Below are 21,726 nucleotides of genomic sequence, written 5' to 3'. Positions count from 1 at the left end.
CAATAGCATAACCTTCTTGGAAGTAATTTGATTCCTAAGTTTCAAGGAGCTTCCTTCTTTCATTCAAATAGTAAGAGCACAAAGCAATGAGACATCATCAATAGCACCAAGGCGTTCAGCCAGGCATCTCCTGACTTATAGGTCACACACTGCAGTTTAAGTGTGTGTATGTGTATTAGTGCACAAAAGTGAACACAACTCCTTTGGAAACCTTTAGTGATTGACATCACTCTTCATCTAATTTCTGAGTATCCCCCCACCCCTGTCACCCATTAGGGAGACCTCAGCATACTGATCAGAGGCTTTGTAAATGTGTTCTTTGGTAGTTCCAAGTGTGTGTTTAGAATTTCAACCAGTGTAAGGGCACCTGGGTGGCTCAGCTGGTTAAGTGTCCAACTTTGGTTCAGGTCATGATCTCACAGTTTGTGAGTTCAAGCCCCATATTGGGCTCTGTGCTGACAGCTCAGATCCTGGGACCTGCTTCGGATTCTGTGTTCTTTCTCTCTCTGCCCCTCCCCCATTAGCACTCTATCTCTGTCTCTCTCTCAAAAATAAACATTAAAAAAAAAAAAGAATTTAAACCAGTGTATGGGATCCCTGGGGGAGAGCAGAAAGAAGCTGGAACTCTCTGGCAATTCATTTTTGGTATAGATGCCTCATGTGGCATGCCCCATGAAGTTCATCACACAGCTGACTTTCAGCAAGATGTTCACTATCAGTGAGGAGATTGTTTTAAAAATTCACTCTAGGATACCCACATACAAAAGAATAAATTTAGACCTTTTCTTCACACCGTACAGAAAAATTAACTCAAAGCAGATTACAGACTTAAATGTAAGAACTAAAACTGTAAAACACTTAGAAGTAAATGTAGGAGAGAATTTTCATTACCTTGGGATATGCAAAGCCTTTTTTTGTTTTGTTTTCCATTTTTTGCATTTCATTTTTTTAAGCATAATTTATTGTCAAGTTGGCTAACATACATGCAAAGCCCTTTTGGATAGAATTCCAAAAGCACTGGCAACAAAGTAACAATAAATTGGGCTTTATCAAAATTAAAAACCTTTCTGCTTCTGTGGAGACCATCAGGAGAGTGAAAAAGACAACCCACAGAATGGAAGAAAATATTTGTAAATTATATTTCTTATAAAGAACTCATATCTAGAATATATACAGAACTTTTACAATTCAATAATGTCAAAACAAGTAACTCAACTAGAAAATGGCTAAGGATCTAAACAGACATTTCTCCCAAGATAATATACAAATGGGCAATAAGCACATGAAAAGATGCTCAGCTTCTTCAGCTATGAGGGAAATGCAAACCAAAACCACAAAGGGATACTATTTCATAATCACTAGAATGGCTATCATCAAAAAGACAGGTAAGAAGTGTCGACAAGGATGTGGAGTAAGTGGAATGCTTACACCTGATGATGCAAAAGGAAAATGGTGCAGCTACTTTGGAAAAGTCTGACAGTTCCTTAAAAGTTAGACAGAAAATTACCAAATAACTCAACAATTCTACTACTAGATATGTATCCAAGAGAAACGAAAACATATGTGCACAGAAACACTCGCGCAAAATGTTTGTGGCAGCATTATTCATAACGGCCCAAATTCAGAACAACCCGATTATCTACCAACTGGTGAATGGATAAGCAAAAGAGGTTATTATCCATGCCATGGAACATTATTTGGCAATGCAAATGAATGAAAAGTCCTGATACATGTATGTATGAATAGAATATGTATGAACCCCAAAAATATGATGCAAGAGATTGAAGTCACTCACAAAAGGCCATAGATTATATGATCCATTTTCATGAAATGTCTAGCTTAGGCAGGTGTATAGAGACAGAAAGCAGATTAGTGGTGGCCTAGGGCTGGGGTAGGAGTGGGGGAGAAATCCATGCTAATGGATTTCTTTTTGAGGTGATAGAAATGTTGTAAAATTGACTGTGGTGATGGGGGCACAGCTCTGTGTATGTACTAAAAACCACTGAATTGTACACATTATAGTATGATGCTAATGCACTTTTTGGGTCACTCTCCAGAAGAGACCAACTTTTATAAGAAGACACTGAGTGGGTGCCCTCATCTTCTGGAAGTCACCGAGGATGGACATTATACTCTACTCAATGGATGCTCGAATTTCTGATTTTCTTTTTCTTCGTAGGTAAACTGTATGTTTCGTTTTCTATGGCTCTTATTTTGGAATCTTTGTAAAGCAGGGTTCAAAAAAGGTGTTCTGAAATAAGATGCATCGAACTAAACCATTTACCTCATTACTTGAGGAGTTTCACTTTGGTTCTTTTCATCAAAAATCCCACAGTTTCAAAACTGCTAATTTATTGCTAGAATAGTTCATTGAATTGGATAGAAGGAACTTATAAATAGAAGCTGAGACTGCTGTTTTGCTTGTTATCAGTACTGTTGAATGACCAATTGCATTCCCTTTAAAAATGTATCAATTGGGGGCGCCTGGGTGGCTCAGTCGGTTGAGCGTCCGACTTCGGCTCAGGTCATGATATCATGGTCTGTGGGTTCGAGACCAGCGTCGGGCTCTGTGCTGACAGCTCAGAGCCTGGAGCCGGCTTCCGATCCTGTGTCTCCTCTCTCTCTGCCCCTCCCCCACTCTCACTTTGTCTCACTGTCTCTCAAAAATAAATAAATGTAAAAAAAAAATTTTTTTTAAATGTATCAATTGGTTCTTTACTATTCTTAAGCAGAAGTATGAATCAAAACACTAATTTATATCATTTAAAAAATAAAATGACACATTCCCCAATCTAGAAGTCAGGAGACAGAGCAGCAATTAGAGAATTCATGATGAGCTCCGGGTGATGTATGAAAATGTTGAATCACTATATTGTGCACCTGAAACTAATATTACAGCATATGTGAACTCCTTGCAATTTAAATAAAAACTTGAAAAAAAGAAAAAAGAAATCAACATACAGTCACTTACATTCAGTTTTATGAAGGAAAAAGTCTAGCTGGATATTTTTAAACATTTAGACCCTGTTAATATAATTAAAAGCTGTCATCAAGTTTTAAGTAAGTAGAATTTATTGAGGGCAAAAAGCATTTGGGGGAGATTATGAACACTGGATTTGTAAAAGAAAAGAACAGTGTTTGAGGATTGGTTTGGCATTTTTGATGCTTTGAAAAAGGAGACTCGAGAAGGACCCATCAAAGCAATTTATTATCTTGGATATGATATGTAAATTGGTCATTTCATCGCTTAGAGATTTGTTCTACATATCTGAAAGTAGACTCATAATGTAAAACCACAGCCAGCCATCAGTGGGTACACAGAAACACTTTCCTCTGTCTCTTTTGCGCTTTCATACTTTGGCATGCAATAATGAATAAACCAAGAAAGCATATATTCCTTGCAATCCCAGGGTAATTTTTTATCAGTGTTAGCTGGCACAATGAAGTTGGCCCCCACATGAATGTGCATTTTAATTTTAGCGCATTTGACAAGTCTCCTTTCATATGGAATTGACCTCGCAGCATTGGGGGTGGCGATTCTATCTGTAAAGGTGAAGAGGAGCTCATTTGGTCAAAACAAAGCAAGTTGCTGGTGGAGAAGTCATCTCTCTGTCTGTCATGCTATTGTAATTGTCTGTCATGCTATTGTAATTGTAGCTTCTCCAGAAACATAACAACTGACAACAAAATGATGATTCAAAGCCACAAGTATCATCCTCTGTATTGTACTACAACTGATTAGGGAGCAGTGGCAAAAAGGATGCTGGGTGGAGAGACTGGAAATGCCTAGTGATGAATACCAGTAATTAACCCTTATCTGTTAAAAAAATGGGATTGAACACTACAAAGATTCCAAAATATGAGTCACAGAAGCCTGCATGCACAGTTTACCTGTGAAGTGAGAGGAAATCAGAGCTTCCAAGAGCCACCCATAAGAGCATAATGTCCCTCTTCAGGACAAGGTAGGGCAAAAGGAAAATGTAGACATCAAAAACTCAGGTCATTGAAAATAACCAAAAAATTTCACAGATACATTTTTGTCAACATTTTGCTCCCCTCGGTCTACCCAAAAGGTACAACGGTGGCAAAAGTGACCAATTTGAAGTTATGACTCCTTTTTTCAGCTGATCGACACAATGATAAGGAATGTATTGTCAAAAGGCAGGAACCTGTTACACAATTTGGTCCTGAATAAAATGAAAATGCAGGGCTCTTGTTCAAAAAGCGTGAAGAATTTCAAGATGGTAACAGCAAGACCGTAACTAAACCAAGCACAGGTTGCTGTCCATGCAGCCAGCCCGGCCAAAGGCTAGAAACAGAGAGATCTATACACACGTCTGTTGTCTTCTGGCTAATTTAGCTTCTTTTGGCAGAATGCACATATGTACAGACTCTACAGCTTAGGAATGACCTTGTGTCACTTTCTCATTTATAGAAACCAACACCCAGAGAGGCAAAATGACTTGTCTAAGGTCATGAGTTGCACAACAGAGCCAGCACCAAATCCCAGGTGTCCTGACTCGCGCACAGACTTCTTTCCCCTACACCAGGTTGCCAGTCTCCAGTTTAAATGTAAATAATTAGGAAACACTAACTACAAAAAGGGGCACAGAGGGAAGGACATTACCTCATCAGAACTTCCTTTTCAACTCTTCTGTGCAAATAATAAAATGCGGTCTGAAACTCCGTTTCAAATTCCTTTTCTGAGTCAACTCTTCCACGTCCTAGGAAAAAGACATCATATGACAGCTTCAGACACTGAAGCAAATTACCTTTGCCGAGAGCTCACTTGAGCCCTTGGAGTTAACGATCACAGACCAAGGTGGTTATTAGTGGATGGTTATGAGGCAACACGTTAGTAAACTAATCAGTGTTCCTGTACAAATATTTAAAATAATTCTGAGATAATTTGAACTTTAACACTGAGCTAGCCAAACCCATTTGTAATCTGAACCCAAGGTTCTAATAAGTTACTGCCTTTTGGATGTCCTTCAACATGAGGGACATTTTTAGAAAGATTAGCACTTGAGTGGAAACAAAGACTGAAATTTTCAACGTAAACATGAGACCTGGAGTTTAATACAAAACATGATGCATGTGTCTTCCTCACTCAGGTGCATGTGTAAATTTAGTACATCAAAATATCTGTTGCAAGGACACTGTCGTTAAAAGATACTGTACAAATCAAATATAAAGGGAGCTTTAAAAGCTTATGAAAAACATTCAACCATGTGATGAAAGAGTTCAAGGTAGGTGGCAACCGCATGATGCAATAAAAAAAACACTGTCCAGAGAGGCAAGAGACACCTGCCAACCACTCCCCCCCTGCCCCGCCACCCTCCCCGACAAGGCACAGGTATTAGGGCCAGATAGATCTCTAGTTCAAATCCCAGCTTCACATATATTTTACTTCTGTGAGCCTTGGCTAATTCATCTGCAAAATGGGGTTAATACTAAAGCCAAACAGCTAGATCAGATGCTTTCTGGGTGCCTCGTGATCTCTGCAATCTATGATTCACACACCTTTAATTATATCTTATTGAATTGCCCCTCAGAATTTTTACTGGGGGCATTAAAATTAGTTTTGCATGCCCAACGTTTTCCATAACTTTACGGACTGTAGGTAGCAACAGGGAAAAACAAAATATTCTCTGGCTTGGATAAATTTTGGCATAATTATAGGTCTGGTGTGTGGAAAATGAGGGCCGGATGAAAATGGTGCAGAGACATGAGTAACCCAAAGAGTCTGAGGCTACAGCACTTACATCTCATTAACCGCCAATTACTGTATTTATAATTTAACACAAAAAGGAAAAACACAAATGGGGTTTAAAAAAAATCCCTTTTATCTAGACTTCAGTTTATACTTGGCCGCTAAAGGCAGATTTAATGCAATAAGTTGAGAAAGGGAGTAGTTAGATTGAGAAACGAAAACACTTTTTGATAACATGTGAAGCTATAAAAATGGCTTGGCTGAATCTATTAACCAAAGATAAATAATACCCTGCAGGAGGAAAAGAAACAGCTTTTTCTGGATCATAAGGTCTGGCATGTTTTTAAAGACCTTGCTTTCACTAAAAATGTAACACATCCAATTTAAAGAGACATTTAAAAAAAATTTTTGTTTTTAATGTTATTTATTTTTGAGAGCAAGACAGAGCGTGAGTGGGGGAGGAGCAGAGAGAGAGGGAGACCCAGAATCTGAAGCAGGCTCCGGGCTCTGAGCTGACAGCACAGAGCCTGACTCAGGGGCTCGAAGTCACGAACCGTGAGATCATGACCTGAGCCGAAGTCGGACACTTAACCGACTGAGCCACCCAGGCGCCCCAAAGAGTCATTATTTTAAATTCGTGATTTCATAACACTTTTGCATCCGAGATCTTGTCTCTGTTCAGATGAGACCATGTTCAAGACTTTCATCAAAACATGGGAATAAAAATGGCCCTCAGTTATTTGTGTGATTTCATTATTAATCTTCCCATGATTCCTATTTCTATTATTACTGTTGCTATTCTCATTACCACTCCCCCTACTAATGCTGTTACTACTACTGCCTCCACATCTGCATTTCTAAATGGCCATCTGACGGGAATTCTAATGAATAACAATTGATTGTTCAGCCCCTGAGTCTCTGGCTGGCTCTCTCGGTGAGTCTATTTCTGGTCTGTATCTCAGCGTAGTCCATGGGCCAGAAGCTTTATCACCTGCAAGCTTATTACAAATGCAATCTATGGCATCCGAAGCTCTGGAGTGGGGGCCAGGAAAAAGTGTCTTAGCAAGCTCACCCAAAGATTCTGATGCTCAGATTTGCAGAGGAAGTGACCCAAATGCCAGAGAACAGAGGAAGGAGGGATGGGAAAGAAGTGAGGAGGAACACCTGGAGCCACCACCTGCAGACTTGACCTTGTCTGCTTCAGGGCAGGCTGCCTATGCCAAGGAGAAGAAAGCAAAGTCTGAGGCAGGTCTGCAGGAAAGAGAGCTCCTTCCTGCCCCAGGATGCGGTTGCAGAGGCTCCTGCCTTCAGCTTCCCGCCTCCGAGAGGAGAGGCACCACCAGAACTTCCCCCAGCCATTGCTTGTCTCTTTTGCCTGCCAGATATTAAAAATGACAAGACTCCTTATTTTTCATCAATGTAGGCAAGTCAGATGGAATTAGCTACGGTTTCTGAATTAGTATTTCTTAAGGTGTGAGGTTTATGCGTTTCAGGGATGCAGTGATCCTCAGACCCACCGAATCAAAATCTCTGGGGGTTGCAGGAGGCTTTAAAAAACCACCCCTATGCTGTGTCAGATTTGATCTACTGTTCTACTTTTTTGGCCTCACTTGAAACTTAGTTTGGGATGAGGTTTCAAAATACATGCTCTAATCCATCTGTCTGTCCTCCCTCCCCTCTTTCTTTCCTTCTGTAATAAAATATTCTCAATAACACAAGCTAATTAAAAAAAATACACACAAAGAAGAAAAGAAAAAATTACCTGTACTTCCATCACCCATTTTGATGAATAGTTATATAAAATAACATATATTGATTAAATAAAATTAGGATATAAAAGGATTACATAATATACATGAAGAGATAACCACAGTATATTTTTAACTTGTCACCTATTATTAAATATCTAGAAGATTCTAGATTTTCTACTTTATAAATACTCATAAACAACTCTTGTCAACAAAAAATCTTTGTACCCATTCCTGGACAAATGACCTTCGTGGTCAATTTTTAGAATTGGAATTTCTGGTTCAAAAATTGTCTTCCCTTAGAGTATTCGACACACATTGCCAAACTTGCCCCTAGAAAGAGAGTACCAGTTAAGAATCATACCAGGTTGTAAATTGATAAGGCCATGTTAAAAACAATTTGGCAATCTAGATACGGAGAACTCAGTATATGCCTACTTTTAGACCTGAAAAGTCCACATCATGGAACACAACCTAGAGTGACTCTTTCACAATAGTAAAAGTTGGAAATCTCTAAATACCTATCAATAGAGGAATAAAGAGAGAAATACAATACAGCAGTTAAAAGATATGAACTGGATCTATATGTATCAACCTACATCTATCTCAAAAACATAAAGGCATAATGTTACATGTAAAAAATCTTGGTCAAAGGATACATATAGAATGGAATTATTATTTTTTTTTTAATTTTTTTTAACGTTTATTTATTTTTGAGACAGAGAGAGACAGAGCATGAACAGGGGAGGGGCAGAGAGAGAGGGAGACACAGAATCTGAAACAGGCTCCAGGCTCTGAGCTGTCTGCACAGAGCCCGACGCGGGGCTCGAACTCACGGACCGCGAGATCATGACCTGAGCCGAAGTCGGACGCTTAACCGACCAAGCCACCCAGGCGCCCCTAGAATGGAATTATTTATGTGAAGTTTTAAACTTATTTGTCTTCTCCACCATGTTGCTACTTGCACTGAAGGTGCAAAACCAGTGGTGGATGAAACTGGCAACCTGGCCTGGATCAAGGCAGCGGGGTCAAATGCATGAGTAGCCACTGTGCCTTCCATAGCGTGCACGCTCCAGACTTACCAAAACCAAACAAGCCGGCTTCACTCAAGAGTGTCCTTAATGGGGCAATAAAAGTGAATTAATTAAATCTCAACACTTGGGCACTTTTTAAATAAAATAGAGTGACAAAATAGTGTGAATATAGCACTTCTGTGGCATATGAAAGTATGATCACTGAGTTGTGAACTGAACTACGTGCTTTCTTCATAGAATATCATTTTTTCTTGAAAGAAGAAGAGGCAAATTATGGTTATTATGGGTGTTCGGCCAACTTTTTTCTCAACAGTGATGAAGAGTCTGCTACTTCAAAGAAAATGACTGACAGTATTTTTTGTTAATGATACAATTTCATGCTTTCAAATGAAAATTAGAATTTTGGAAAACTTATAACCACCACTGAGGGCTTGACAGATCCCTAAAATCTAAAGACTTCTCTGAGATCAGTAGAGACGTAGTAAATAAAATCTTGAACGTTGTACAACAAAACGTAGCTACAACTGCAAGATGTGCCTTACTCATCGAACAACTATTTTCTAACTGGTCAGTGCATGATGTTACAAGACCATGAATGGGGAAAAGACCCACTCAAAGTGCAAGATAAATGAATAGATTTTAATGTAACGAAGTACAAAAAGTTCAGTGATATGGGTTTAGATTCCACATTTCAACTGCCTATTTAGAAACTACCACTTGTTGAATTTTGGTATACTATCAAAGCAGAATTTTTGGTTATCAGAAAAGGCTATTAAAATACCGGTCCCTTTCCCAACTACATAACTGCTTGAAGGTTGATTTTCTTCATATCCTTCACAAAGAAAGCGAGGCACAACAGAATGAAATCAGAAGCAGATACAAGAATCCAGTTGATTTCTTTCAGGCAAGACATTAAAGAGATGTTCAAAAAGGTAAAACAATACCACTCTTCTCTGTGATTCTTTTCTTTGGAAAATGTAGTTGTCATAAAAACATTATTTCTGTTGACATGTAAAGAATTTATTATTGCTCTTTTAAATGAATTATAAAAAGTTTAAGTGTTTCTGTTTTAATTTCTAATGTGGTAACTATTATAGATATTAACAGACAAAAGTCCTTTGGGGTTCTCAATAATTTTTAAGAATGAATCCAACCAATTTGAAAACTGTCACTGGAGGGAGAGGATATATAAATCTCTTACATTATTTTCGACACTTTTCTCTATGTATGTAACTAAGGACAAAAGAGTAAAAAAGCCTACCAGCAGCATATGAGGATAATGCATGAGCCTATATTCTTACCAAACCTATGAATTATCATTAAAGAAACAAACATACCTTGTGACTTTGAGAGTAAGAAACTGTTATGTCTTGATTTTAATTTGTCCCTTTGTCATCACGTGAGTTTGAACAATTTCATATATTTTACTGTTGACTTTAATTTTTTGTGTGTGTTGTCCTATTTCTATTCATTTATTTACTTGTTCACTCAACATATATTTGTTGAACATTTTATATACACCATGCTTACTTCTAGGTATACCTGGAATATAGCTGTGAACAAAAAGGTCTATTGCAGGGGTTGATATACTGTGGCCTGTGGGCCCACTTTGTCCCATTTCCCGTTTTTGTAAGTAAAGCTTTATTGGAATACAGTCATATTTATTTCTTTACGCATGGTCTATGGCTTCTTTCGTGCTACAAGAGCAGAGTTGAGTAGTTGTAACAGAGATTCTGGTGTCTGCAAAGCCAAAAGTACTTACTATTTGTCCTTTACAGAAAAGGTTTGCTGGCCTTTGGTCTTGTGAATTCTCTTCTTCTTCTTTTTTTCTTTTTCTCAATGTTTATTTTTGAGAGAGAGAGAGCTTGTGAGTATGCAAGTGGGGGACTAGCAGAGAGAGAGGGGGACAGAGGATCCGAAGCCGGCTCTGTGGTGAGAGTGCAGGGCTCAAACCCACCAAACAAACCCTGAGATCATGACCAGAGCTGAAGTTGGATGCTTAACCAATTGAGCTACCCAGGTGCCCCTGGTCTTGTGAAGTCTATAGAAATACTGTCTCTTTCCTTCATATTTGTCAAGACCGCCTTATATATTAAAAAAAGAAAAAGAAGACACTTGTCCTGCAGATGTTTACCCATCATGTTTATAGTCTTTTAATTTTGTTTGTGATTTTTTTTTTCATTGCATAGAGTATTACATTTTATGTTGAAATTTGATCAGATCTTTTCTTTTAATATAATTGTTCTTAACCTTTTGGGAGCATTGATTTTTAAATAAGTTATTGGCTACTTTTGCTTTTCAATATACTTTGGATGAATTTTTATTTTGTCATCTTACTGAAAGAATCCCTGGGTGATTCTGATTTCAGATTCAGTCAATCGTTAGATTACATTGGGGAGAATTTAATGTCTAAAATATTGATTCCTTTTGTTGAGGAGTATAGAATATCTCCTTGTTAAATCTCATATTTTTCCAAATTTTTTAATATATTTTTTCCAAGGAAGTCTTATATATTTATTTTTATTCCTAGTTATTTTTCTTATTTTATTTTTTTACATTTTTTATTTATTTTTGAGAGACAGAGAGAGACAGAGGGCAAGTGGGGGAGGGTCAGAGAGAGAATGAGACACAGAAGCTGAAGCAGTCTCTAGGCTCTGAGCTGTCAGCACAGAGCCTGATGTGGGGCTCGAATTCATGAACCATGAGATCATGACCTGAGCCAAAGTCAGATGCTTAACCGACTGAGCCACTCAGGCACCCCTATTCCTAGTTATTTTTAATTTTAAGTTTGCTATTGTGATATGTGGGGTTTTTGTTTATTTTTTAATTATGGTATTAAGTACTTTATTTTGTGTATTTATATTTGTAAGTACTGTAGTGAAAAATTTTGTAATACTAGACTCTTGACTATTCTAATAGCTTTTATTTTCAGTTGATTCTCTTAAATTTTCAATATAGACAAATGGTGATTTTTTTTTTTTTTAATTTTTTTTTTTTTCAACGTTTATTTATTTTTGGGACAGAGAGAGACAGAGCATGAACGGGGGAGGGGCAGAGAGAGAGGGAGACACAGAAACGGAAACAGGCTCCAGGCTCTGAGCCATCAGCCCAGAGCCTGACGCGGGGCTCAAACTCACGGACCGCGAGATCGTGACCTGGCTGAAGTCGGACGCTTAACCGACTGCGCCACCCAGGCGCCCCAAATGGTGATTTTTTTTACTTGCCCTTTCTAATTACCTTATCTAATTTTTTCCTTGTCACTATATTTGCTAGATTTTTATAAACATCATCAAAAAATTTGTTGGGGCACCTGAGTGGCTCAGTCGGTTGAGCGTCTGACTTTGGCTCAGGTCATGATCTTGTGGTCTGTGAGTTCAAGCCCCTCATTGGGCTCTGTGCTGACAGCTCGGAGCCTGGAGCCTGCTTTGGATTCTGTGTCTCCCTCTTTCCTGCGCCTCCCCGCTCATGCTCTGTCTCTCTCTCTCTGTCAAAAATAAATAAACATTAAAAAAAATTTTCTTGTTTCTCATTTTAACGAAAATACATATAGAATTTTATAAATGAAAAATTTAATCTTTGTTTCAAATAAATCTTTATCATTTTAAGAAAATAGACTTCTATGTCTCTTTCATTAAGAATTTTCATTACCGGGGCACCTGGGTGGCTTAGTCAGTTTGGCGTTTGACTTTGGCTCAGGTCATGATCTTGCAGTTCATGAGTTCAAGCCCCGAATCAGTCTCTGTGCTGACAGCTCAGAGCGTAGAGCCTGCTTCAGATTGTGTCTCTGTCTCTCTCTGCCCCTTGTCCACTCACACTCTGTCTCTCTCTCCCTCAAAAATAAATAAATATTAAAAAAAAAAGAATTTTCATTATCAATGTATAGTAAATCAAGTACATTCTGAAGATCTATGACAGGATACAATTTTTCTCATTTAACCTATTAATAAGATGAATTATAACAAAATCAGATTTCTTTAATAGTAAAACTTCTTGTGTCTTTAAGAACCAACTATTTTGATTATGTTTTGTTATTGTTTTTATGTTTTGCTAGATTGCATTTGCTCATAAATTACTTAAGATTTTTCAATCTATAAGGTTGATTTATAAGATTTTGGTGTCATCTTTGCTAGGATTGCCCTGTACTATAGAAGAAAAAGGAATTGGAATAGTCACATCTTTTTTCTATCCCCATAATAGTTTACAGCCGTTAAAATTTAAGTCGCAAAGGGTACCCTAAGATCATGCTAATGAGATATGGTACAACTTTCCTCCACTAAATAATCTAGAAAGTTATCATATAATCAGGCAGTTAAAAACAGCAACAACAACAGAGTCAGATTTAGATTTTAATTTCTTGTCAAATGGGGGCAATCGTGAAGTGCCCCTCACTCCTCCAAATAACTACTTGTAGATAAGGGATGAGGTTCTCCTGTAAGCACTGAATTAACACTTCTCCTAGGTCCATGGGAATAGCCACTGGATTGAGACCAGTGACAGAGATTAATCCATGATATTAACACATCCGAAGAAAGAAAAGGTCAACACTCGCAGTATGGTCACTTTTATAAACTGAGCTCAGAGAAAACAAACTTTGGCAGTGGTAATTGGGTGCTGTTCACAGGGAGGAGACACAGAATCCAAGAGCTCTAAGCATCCAGTTATGAAAAACGTATTCCATAGTGGTGGTGTAGGCATTTCCTCAGGCCTCCTCATGCTCTGGAGAAATGTCCTTCAAGATTATGGTCTTTTGCTGATTCCATGTACACCATCACCTTTTGGCTTACGAGTTCAGCAATTTCTGCTGATTATAGAAAAGTTAGCAGGAATTGTCTAATCTGCAGAGCAAGAACTTTTTTCTGCTGGGAAACCTCACCCGTATGTTTTCATGCACGATTCATTTCTATGGGTATCTCTAAGGGACATGTAGCTAACACTAGACCCACCAACTGAAACTTCAATTCTTTCTGATTTGAAATGCTGTTAAGTTAATGAGGCATTTTTAGATGAACAATACCAAATACATCCTAATTTATGAAAATAAAATAAAGTAATTTGCTAACATCAGTACTTTGAGCAAATCACATACAATATGTCTTGACAACCTATCCATGTGGATCTGGATCCTCTTACTGGACAGCTGGGAACTGTTGGGCTGGATAATTCCAATGGCATTTCCATTCCATGAATCTATAGATCATTCCATCTAGCTATGACTTTCTAACATGATGTAGGAGGATTTCTTAAAGGAGTTATCATTTCCCTGAGGTTGTCTTTTGCCCATTAGCCAAAGGTATCAAAGGATCCTAAAATAATTCTAATTCCCATTCTTGGTGAAATTTGGTATTGATGAATAACTATTCTATCCTTGGCTCTCATAAGGGAATTCATGGATAATATACTGAAAATATTTGACCCATACGCAAGTTATTTGTATCAGTAAGGCCCATCCTTAAAGCTATGAGTTTTTTACATGGTTAAAAACATGCCATCTTTAAAAAATACAGATAGAAAGATATCCTAAGAGGATAAAAATGAATACAGTGAGTATTATTCTGCCAAACCGAACTATATAAATTTATTGATACTAATTTTTTTGATGAATGATAGATTTTGATCTATAGGACAGAGACATTAAATATCAGCAACTTTACCTAATCTATCTCAGCTATTAAAGGTTCATCAGCCTATTTTCTCTAATAGAGGAGAAATACATCTATTAATTTACCAATGACAAGAAAGTCAGATTGAAACAAGTTGGTCTTATTTTTTCTCAATTATTCAAACATAATGCTTCTGAGAAGTAAATGACATTTGTTTTATGATTTTCTGTCATTTGGCTTCTCTTCCTGCATCATACTGAATGAAACAATATCGTACCATTCGCTGTTGTGATCACACCAAATTTTGACATATGCTTAGTATTTGGCTCTAAGTGCCACTGTGTCACCAAATTCACACTTGGATCCAAACTTGACTGTGTGTGAGCACGTGCATAAGCACGTGTGTGAGCTTGTGTGCAATCACATTTGGACATTTGTTTCCTGATAACAGAAACCCAAGCATATGTGTGAGACCAAGCATCCCTTTCCTTTTGACACATTTTCTGTAATTAGATTAATTAAGAAATTTAACACCAGCATTAAAAACTGGAAGGGGCGTGTATCTGTAAACTTCAACTGTGGTTATGGCAAAGACCTTTATGTCACCCGAAATGTATCTTCTAGAGTCATAATCTAACCTACAATACACGTTTTCATTTACTTTAAAGTGCAGTTCGAATCATTACAGAAGAAAAAAAAAATCTTTTCCATAAAGAAAATAAAGATGGGGAAATAACACGGCTTATTTGAACATTAAACTATCCTCTATAAAAATGTCAGCCTAACTGGATTACTTCCATCAATGTTGTAAAAATAGAATTGGCAAATGAGACTTTGATGCTGGTGGTTGAAAAAAAATTTTTTTGGTATTTCATTCTTGTGGTTTACGAGGTTACTAAAACTCTCGATGCAATTATGGCTTGACACGTTCTATCATTTTTTTTATTTATAGTCTTCTAAAGGAAGTGGCGTAAATTGCATTCTTTAAAATATCATTGAACTTGTTTTAAGTACCCCAAATTTCATTGGGAGTGAAATACAATTACTCAAAACATGAACAAGTTTCTAGCTACGAATTTGAGACCTATGAATACCAGAGGGATGAAGACCTAACTGTAAGTTAAATTAGCACAGACAAGATACATTCTGTAAGAATTTGGAGTTCGAGGAACATGAAAGGCATTTGGGTATCATTTTTAGTTATTTGTTTTAAATCAAAAGAGAGAACAGAAATAAAATAAAATTATTTTTAGAAATAAAAAATAATACACATCTTTGTGATAATGACTTTCAGGAGACTGTACAGTGAGGCAGTTAGGAGTATAGGCTCTCGATTCATACAGACCAAGTTCAAGATCTGGCTGTGTCATGCGTTAGTGTTAGCTGTATGATCCTGAGCCACTGACTAACCTTTACTCCTCAGTTCCCTTAGCCGTATGAGGATACTAATAATATGTTGTGTATGTCACAAGGCCATTGTAAAAGATTAAATTAAATAATCCATGAAAGCACTTTGCACAGTACCTGACACATAGAAATGCTAAATAAATATTCGAATTTTTAGAAAGAGAACATCATGTATATTGAAACCAGAGAGATTCTGAATATAGCACTGATGGTAACAAAGAGGCAGTTGGGAAAATGTGGTACTCATGCAGCTGCAACTGTAGGAATCAATTTAAAAAAACACACATGTTCCTGATTTCATTGATTAAAAAGCAATTCATGGAAACATCTGTAGACATTCTTGCATTCAAGGCTCAATTTGTTTGGCTTGTCCACTGCTATTCATTTAGGACTCAATACGTTTAGCAGACCTTTGATGAGGTGGAGTAAATACCAGGTTCTAAAAGCGATTTCCTCTATAGGCTACTAAAGTTGATTGCATTTTGATGAATGCATTGCGAATGGAAGAGCTTGAAATTGGATATCCATTCATCGTCAGAATATAATACCGACAATGTTGAAAACTCCTATGGATCTCTTGATAAGTCAGAAGAAAAATTTAGGCACCAATGAGATAGGAAAACCATTATATAAATGATACTAAGCTCTAGAAGCTTCCTACTGGGAGAGTATGTCCAGAGATTGGATGCGTATGATCCGAATTCAAAGACCAGAGGAAAAGAGAAAGAAATTTACCTTGATGTTGGAACTGAGAACATAAACCAAACTGGCCAACATTCACCTGTATCCATTGTTATCTAGGCATTTTAACAGGAACAGTGCAAATATTCTAAAAGCAGAATTAAGCCCAATCTTTGGAATAAAGGGCAGATGTTGAGGGCCATGTTTCTGTGGACGTTACATTTTATACAGCACATAAATTAGTATTAGGGAAATTGCTGCCAGGGGCTCTTGTTAATACCCCCTGTGCTTATAGTGTTAAATGCAAGTAAAATTCAATTTCCATTTTAATGCTTATAAAAGTCTTCTCATTCTAATGAAAAAATTGCCTGATGTAGCCATTATATTTGCATAGTTGCAGATATATTTATGATTATAATGACCCTCTTAGTGAATGATTAGAAAATAATTTCATGAGTGGATAAAACGTACTTAACTTTAAATATACAGTCAAAATTGCAAATTTGAAAACAAAAATAAAAGTTGCTTAAATACCTTTCAAAATTGCAGCTGTCCTATTCATTATTCCAAAAAAAAAAAAAAAAAAAATCAGGATAAACAAGTCTTTGCCTCAATGATCTACACTGGCTATCAAAGCAGCTCTGACTTCCAGGGCTGATTTACTCTTCATTTTGTGTTTCTGCAGTGAATTGGTGTAGGAGTATAACACGGATGGGCCATCATCATCAATGAGTTGTGACCTTTGCTTGTTCAGGCTAAACGGTCCTGGGAGTGCTGAGTCGACAACATTCTCTGTTCTCATGTTCCTTTTGGCCATTGGCTGAGAGTGGTGGCAGGGGTTAGCAGTTCAGTCTGCTGCTGTGAAGCGGGGTTTTTCTTCTGTGAAGCTAATTGAAACTGCAACATTGGCCTCATTATCATCTTGTAAAACCCCTCTGAACTAACTAGCTCAGACAGCCATGGTTATATGCTAAAATCAAAGGCAAGATGATTCAAAGAATTATGGGCTTAGAGTTTGAGCCATTTTCTAAATATCAAAAAATACAAGATTAAAACTCAGGGCATAATTTCATTTACATATGCCAATATGGTTATCAAATTGACAGCTTTTCAAATTTACCACCAACATAGGCTAAGTAGGGAGGTGAATACAAAGAGACCCTGAGATGTTTTAGTTTCAGCAATGATAATGTCACTCTTCTTACCATGGTCATGTTTAAGTCACATGGCCAAGCAGAATGCCCTAGGGTTGATTTTTTTCAAACCCAGTAACAGTGAATCATTGTTTAACTCAATTGCCTTAGGTTCAACCTGAGTGTATTACTACGATTAATAATAATAATAATAATGACAATAATAATAATAAATAAAAGTGAAGTAAGTTTATTATGCTGCATGCTCTCAGACTACTTTGATCTAAATCAATAGTTCTCAATGGGGATAATTCTGTCCCCAAAGGGACATTTGGCAATATCTGGAGACATTTTTGTTTGTCACAGCTAGGGTGGGGTTATTGGTAACCAGTGGGGAATGCTACTAAACATCCTGCAGTGAATAGGACACAACAAAGCACTATTTAACCCCAAATGTCAACAGCGTCAAGGTTGAAAAACCATGTTCTAAATAACCAAATCAGATTGCAGGGATCTGGTATCTGGTCAGTTGAGTAGTATCTGGTCCTTACTGTTGCTGAGGTCAAAAAAAAAAAAAAAATCAGCATGCTAAGAGAGGATTTATCAAGTAGTTTAAAAATTTCATTTCTAAACACAAAATATCTGGCAATGAGGTTGGGGACAGAATAAAAGCAGGAGAGGAGAAAATGTGAACATTTTATTTAGAGAAAGTACACTGTCACAATGAGTCAAAAAAAAAGATGTGCTAATCTACAGCAATAAAAGCTGATGTAAATTATTGGTAGGATAATCTATATGCTAGCCAGGTTGCTTTTACAACACGCAATGACAGCATTGTATTTAAGTGAAACGTTTTTCTGATTAGAGACGAATGATAACTCTATGCCCTGATTTACCTGTATATTAAAATATATCTTAAAATTTCAATATAAATCTCTCATATTGACCAAAAATAGATTAATGGAATAGAATAAATGCCCTCCAAACAGACTCCAGTTTATATGAGAACCTTAAAAAAATGATCAAGAAACTATCACAAATCAACACTAAAGAGATGGGATTGTTCAACAAAAGTGATTTTAAGATAATCATTTAATTCTTTAGGAGTTTGGAAAAACTTAGTCATGATCTCAGGTTCTCTCCACATATCAAAATAAAAATATGGATAGATTAAAGAGTTACCAAAAAGAAAAACTATAAGAAAATCAGATAGAGTTATAATATTAGATGTAGTTACAGTAGATAGCGGCTTTCTGAGTGTGGGAAAATCTTCTTAAATTCTCCTACTATAGCAGTAGAAGAAATATAAAGGGAAACCTTGATACAATGTTCCTATGTCAAAAAATTTTACACTTCTACATGTCAAAATCCTCAGAAAAAAAATCCTCAGTCAAAAGTCAAAAAACATATCAAATAGGGGTGCCTGGGTGGCTCAGTCGGTTAAGTGTCCAACTTTGGCTCAGGTCATGATCTTAAGGTTTATACGTCCAGAGCCTGGAGCCTGCTTCAGATCCTCTGTTCTCCCTCTCTCTCTGCCCCTCCCCTGCTCATGCTTTCTTGCTCTCAAAAATAAATAAACATTAAACAAAATGAAGACATAAATCAATACAAAGATTTGTACACTGACACTCACATTCATTTTATTTGTAAATTCCCCAAATTGGAAACAATCCAAATGTTCATCAACAGGTGAATAAATGAAACACATTGTGGGTATCCATACAATGGAAACAACTTGGCCATAAATATTCATAGATTATTAATACATGTAATCTCAACTAATTATGCTAAGTGAAAGAAGACAGACAACAAACATAATACATACTGAATGAGTCCACAGTTCTAGAAAAGACAAACTACCCTACAGTGACAGAGCACAGATCTATGGTTGCCTAGAGATGTGGGCAATGGAGTAAATGGATCACAAGGGCACAAGAGAAACCTTGGGAGTGACCATAAGTTCATCATCTTGACTGTCACGAAAATGTCCAGGTATATACATATGTCAAAATTTATCAAACTGTATACTTTTAATATGTATATCAATGACAACAATTGACATTGTATGTCAATTATACTTCAATAAAGCTGCTATAACAAGTTGTTCTTTCTATGCTTCAGTTTCCTCCTCTACAAAAGGGGATAATAGATCCTATCTCATTAAGTTGTTTTGAGAATTAAACTTGAGTAATGTTTACAAATCACTCTGTTCAGAGTCCCACACACAGTAAGCACTTAAAATTGTAGCAATATTTATTGTAAAAATGGTATATAAACTTTTCATACTGAGTGAGATTCTAGCATGTTAAAAATATGCTTAGAAAAAAAGAAATATTCCAAGATGATAAAAGCTCTTTGATTTGAATTGTAACAATAGGGGAAAAATGAATTTGGGGGTGATTTCGTTTTTGTGATTTCCATTTCCTCCATTTCTAGGATTTCTACAGTGACTACATATTGTTTTTATTCAGCAAAAAAGTTTAAGAAATCATAATAACCAAAGCTCTGCTAAACAAATCAAATGGCACAAAGCGTATCTGCTTCCTGCCTATTTTGACACCCTGGCACCCCTATAAACTTGCAAATGCTGAGTCCAACTTGGAGAAAACAAAGCAGGATATGACTTCCAGGATGACAGGACAAACCTGGCCATGCTCAGCTGCAAGGGTGAGCCTGGCTGGTCCTAAGCTGGATTCTAGTTCGAAATTGAGAAAGCCATAGCTGAAAGAGTCAAAAAAAAAAAGAGGTGGGACGAAGAAGCGGAGCAGGAAAACTTCTAGCAGCAAATCCTGCCAGGAAGCAGCTGGGGGTGCTTGTCTCATCTGGATGCTTGAGAGGAAAGTCGCCCTTTATAGATGGAAAGCACCACCCTAAGCTACCACCACTGCTACTGTGGTTCTTATCCATCATCTCTTGTTTGGATGACTTGGGCCGCATCTTAACTGCTCTTCCTCTTTCCAACCCCATTCCCCTCCATTCTATAGTCAGTGTTGGTACACACAGAATGCATGCATTTGTCCCTGGCCTATTTAAAATCCTTCAGTGACACTCCATAACCCTTTGTAGATAAGGTCCCTATTCTCAATATGGCCCATGTGGACTTGGGTGATGTGCCTCCTCCCTACCTCTCTAGCCTCATCTTGTCCATTCTTCTTCCCTCTCTCCCTCTATGCTCCTGCCCCATTGGCTTTTCAGGTTGTCCAAGTTCCTTTGGTCCCTCCTATCTCAGTACTGTCTTATCATCTTTGCTTTTTATCATGAAATATTCCCTCCCCATTGCTTCTCACTTATCAATTTCCTTTTCATTAAAGGTTCAGCTAAACAAAGAAGTCTGACATCTCCCATATACTGCTGCAATCTCCCATAATACTTCTTGCTAAAATTCAGTTAATTGGCCTAGGGTCTTCCTAGCTGGTGGGCAATCTGAGAGCAGAACCATGTCTGTGTTGTTCAAAGCAATAACCTCTAAACAAAGCAGACTAGCAGAAACTTGTTGCTGATGATTTTAAAAGGGCTGTTCCGGGGCGCCTGGGTGGCGCAGTCGGTTAAGCGTCCGACTTCAGCCAGGTCACGATCTCGCGGTCCGGGAGTTCGAGCCCCGCGTCAGGCTCTGGGCTGATGGCTCAGAGCCTGGAGCCTGTTTCCGATTCTGTGTCTCCCTCTCTCTCTGCCCCTCCCCCGTTCATGCTCTGTCTCTCTCTGTCCCAAAAATAAAAATAAACCCTGAAAAAAAAATTTAAAAAAAAAAAAAAAAAAGGGCTGTTCCAGGTTCTCTGATAAAAGCATCATGGTAGAGGAGGAAGAACATCAAACCACTAGGACACTCACCTGCCAGTGTTAGCCTTGGGCAAGTCATTTCCTTCTGGTTTTAAAATAAATATTTGTAAAGCAGGCCTAAATTAACCCCTAGGTCCTCTCTAGATCTAAAATGTAATTGGGTGAGGGGCACCTGGGTGGCGCAGTCGGTTAAGTGTCCGACTTCAGCCAGGTCACGATCTCGCGGTCCGTGAGTTCGAGCCCCGCGTCGGGCTCTGGGCTGATGGCTCAGAGCCTGGAGCCTGTTTCCGATTCTGTGTCTCCCTCTCTCTCTCTGCCCCTCCCCCATTCATGCTCTGTCTCTCTCTGTCCCAAAAATAAATAAACGTTGAAAAAAAAATTAAAAAAAAAAAATAAAATAAAATGTAATTGGGTGAGATTCAGGTCATGTCTCAATGAGTCACAATGATTTCTTGAGCAAATTAGTGCCCCCTGGTGTTCTGATTTCAACCAGCAAATAACAATTTAATGGTATAGAACACTAGAGCAGTAACACCAACAAATTGTCACTCATTGTTTAGAAGCTAAAATGTCAAAATGATGGGCTTTAGCTATTAGCTATTCATAAAGTTTTGTTCCACCTACAAATATCCT

At 37.6% G+C, this 21,726-nt stretch overlaps 1 protein-coding gene across 12 annotated transcripts in view; it reads right to left on the bottom strand.

Annotated features, from left to right (window-relative positions):
- Positions 1–21,726, bottom strand: part of THRB (thyroid hormone receptor beta) — a 391,687-nt gene that overhangs the window by 287,387 nt on the left and 82,574 nt on the right. For 10 of the 12 annotated variants that reach the window (XM_086676252.1, XM_086676251.1, XM_086676258.1 and 7 more), the window contains one exon: positions 4,628–4,724. The exons of the other annotated variants lie outside the window; for them this stretch is intronic. The gene's annotated coding sequence lies outside the window, so the exon portion shown is untranslated. The remainder of the gene's footprint in view (positions 1–4,627; positions 4,725–21,726) is intronic. 12 annotated transcript variants of the gene reach the window in all.

This window comes from Puma concolor, chromosome C2 (assembly GCF_028749965.1).
Source record: "Puma concolor isolate L17-30 chromosome C2, mPumCon1.1.hap2, whole genome shotgun sequence".
Classification (NCBI taxonomy): domain Eukaryota; kingdom Metazoa; phylum Chordata; class Mammalia; order Carnivora; family Felidae; genus Puma; species Puma concolor.
The sequence above is the reverse complement of the archived record's forward strand: the minus strand, read 5'-3'. Positions and strand labels throughout refer to the sequence as shown.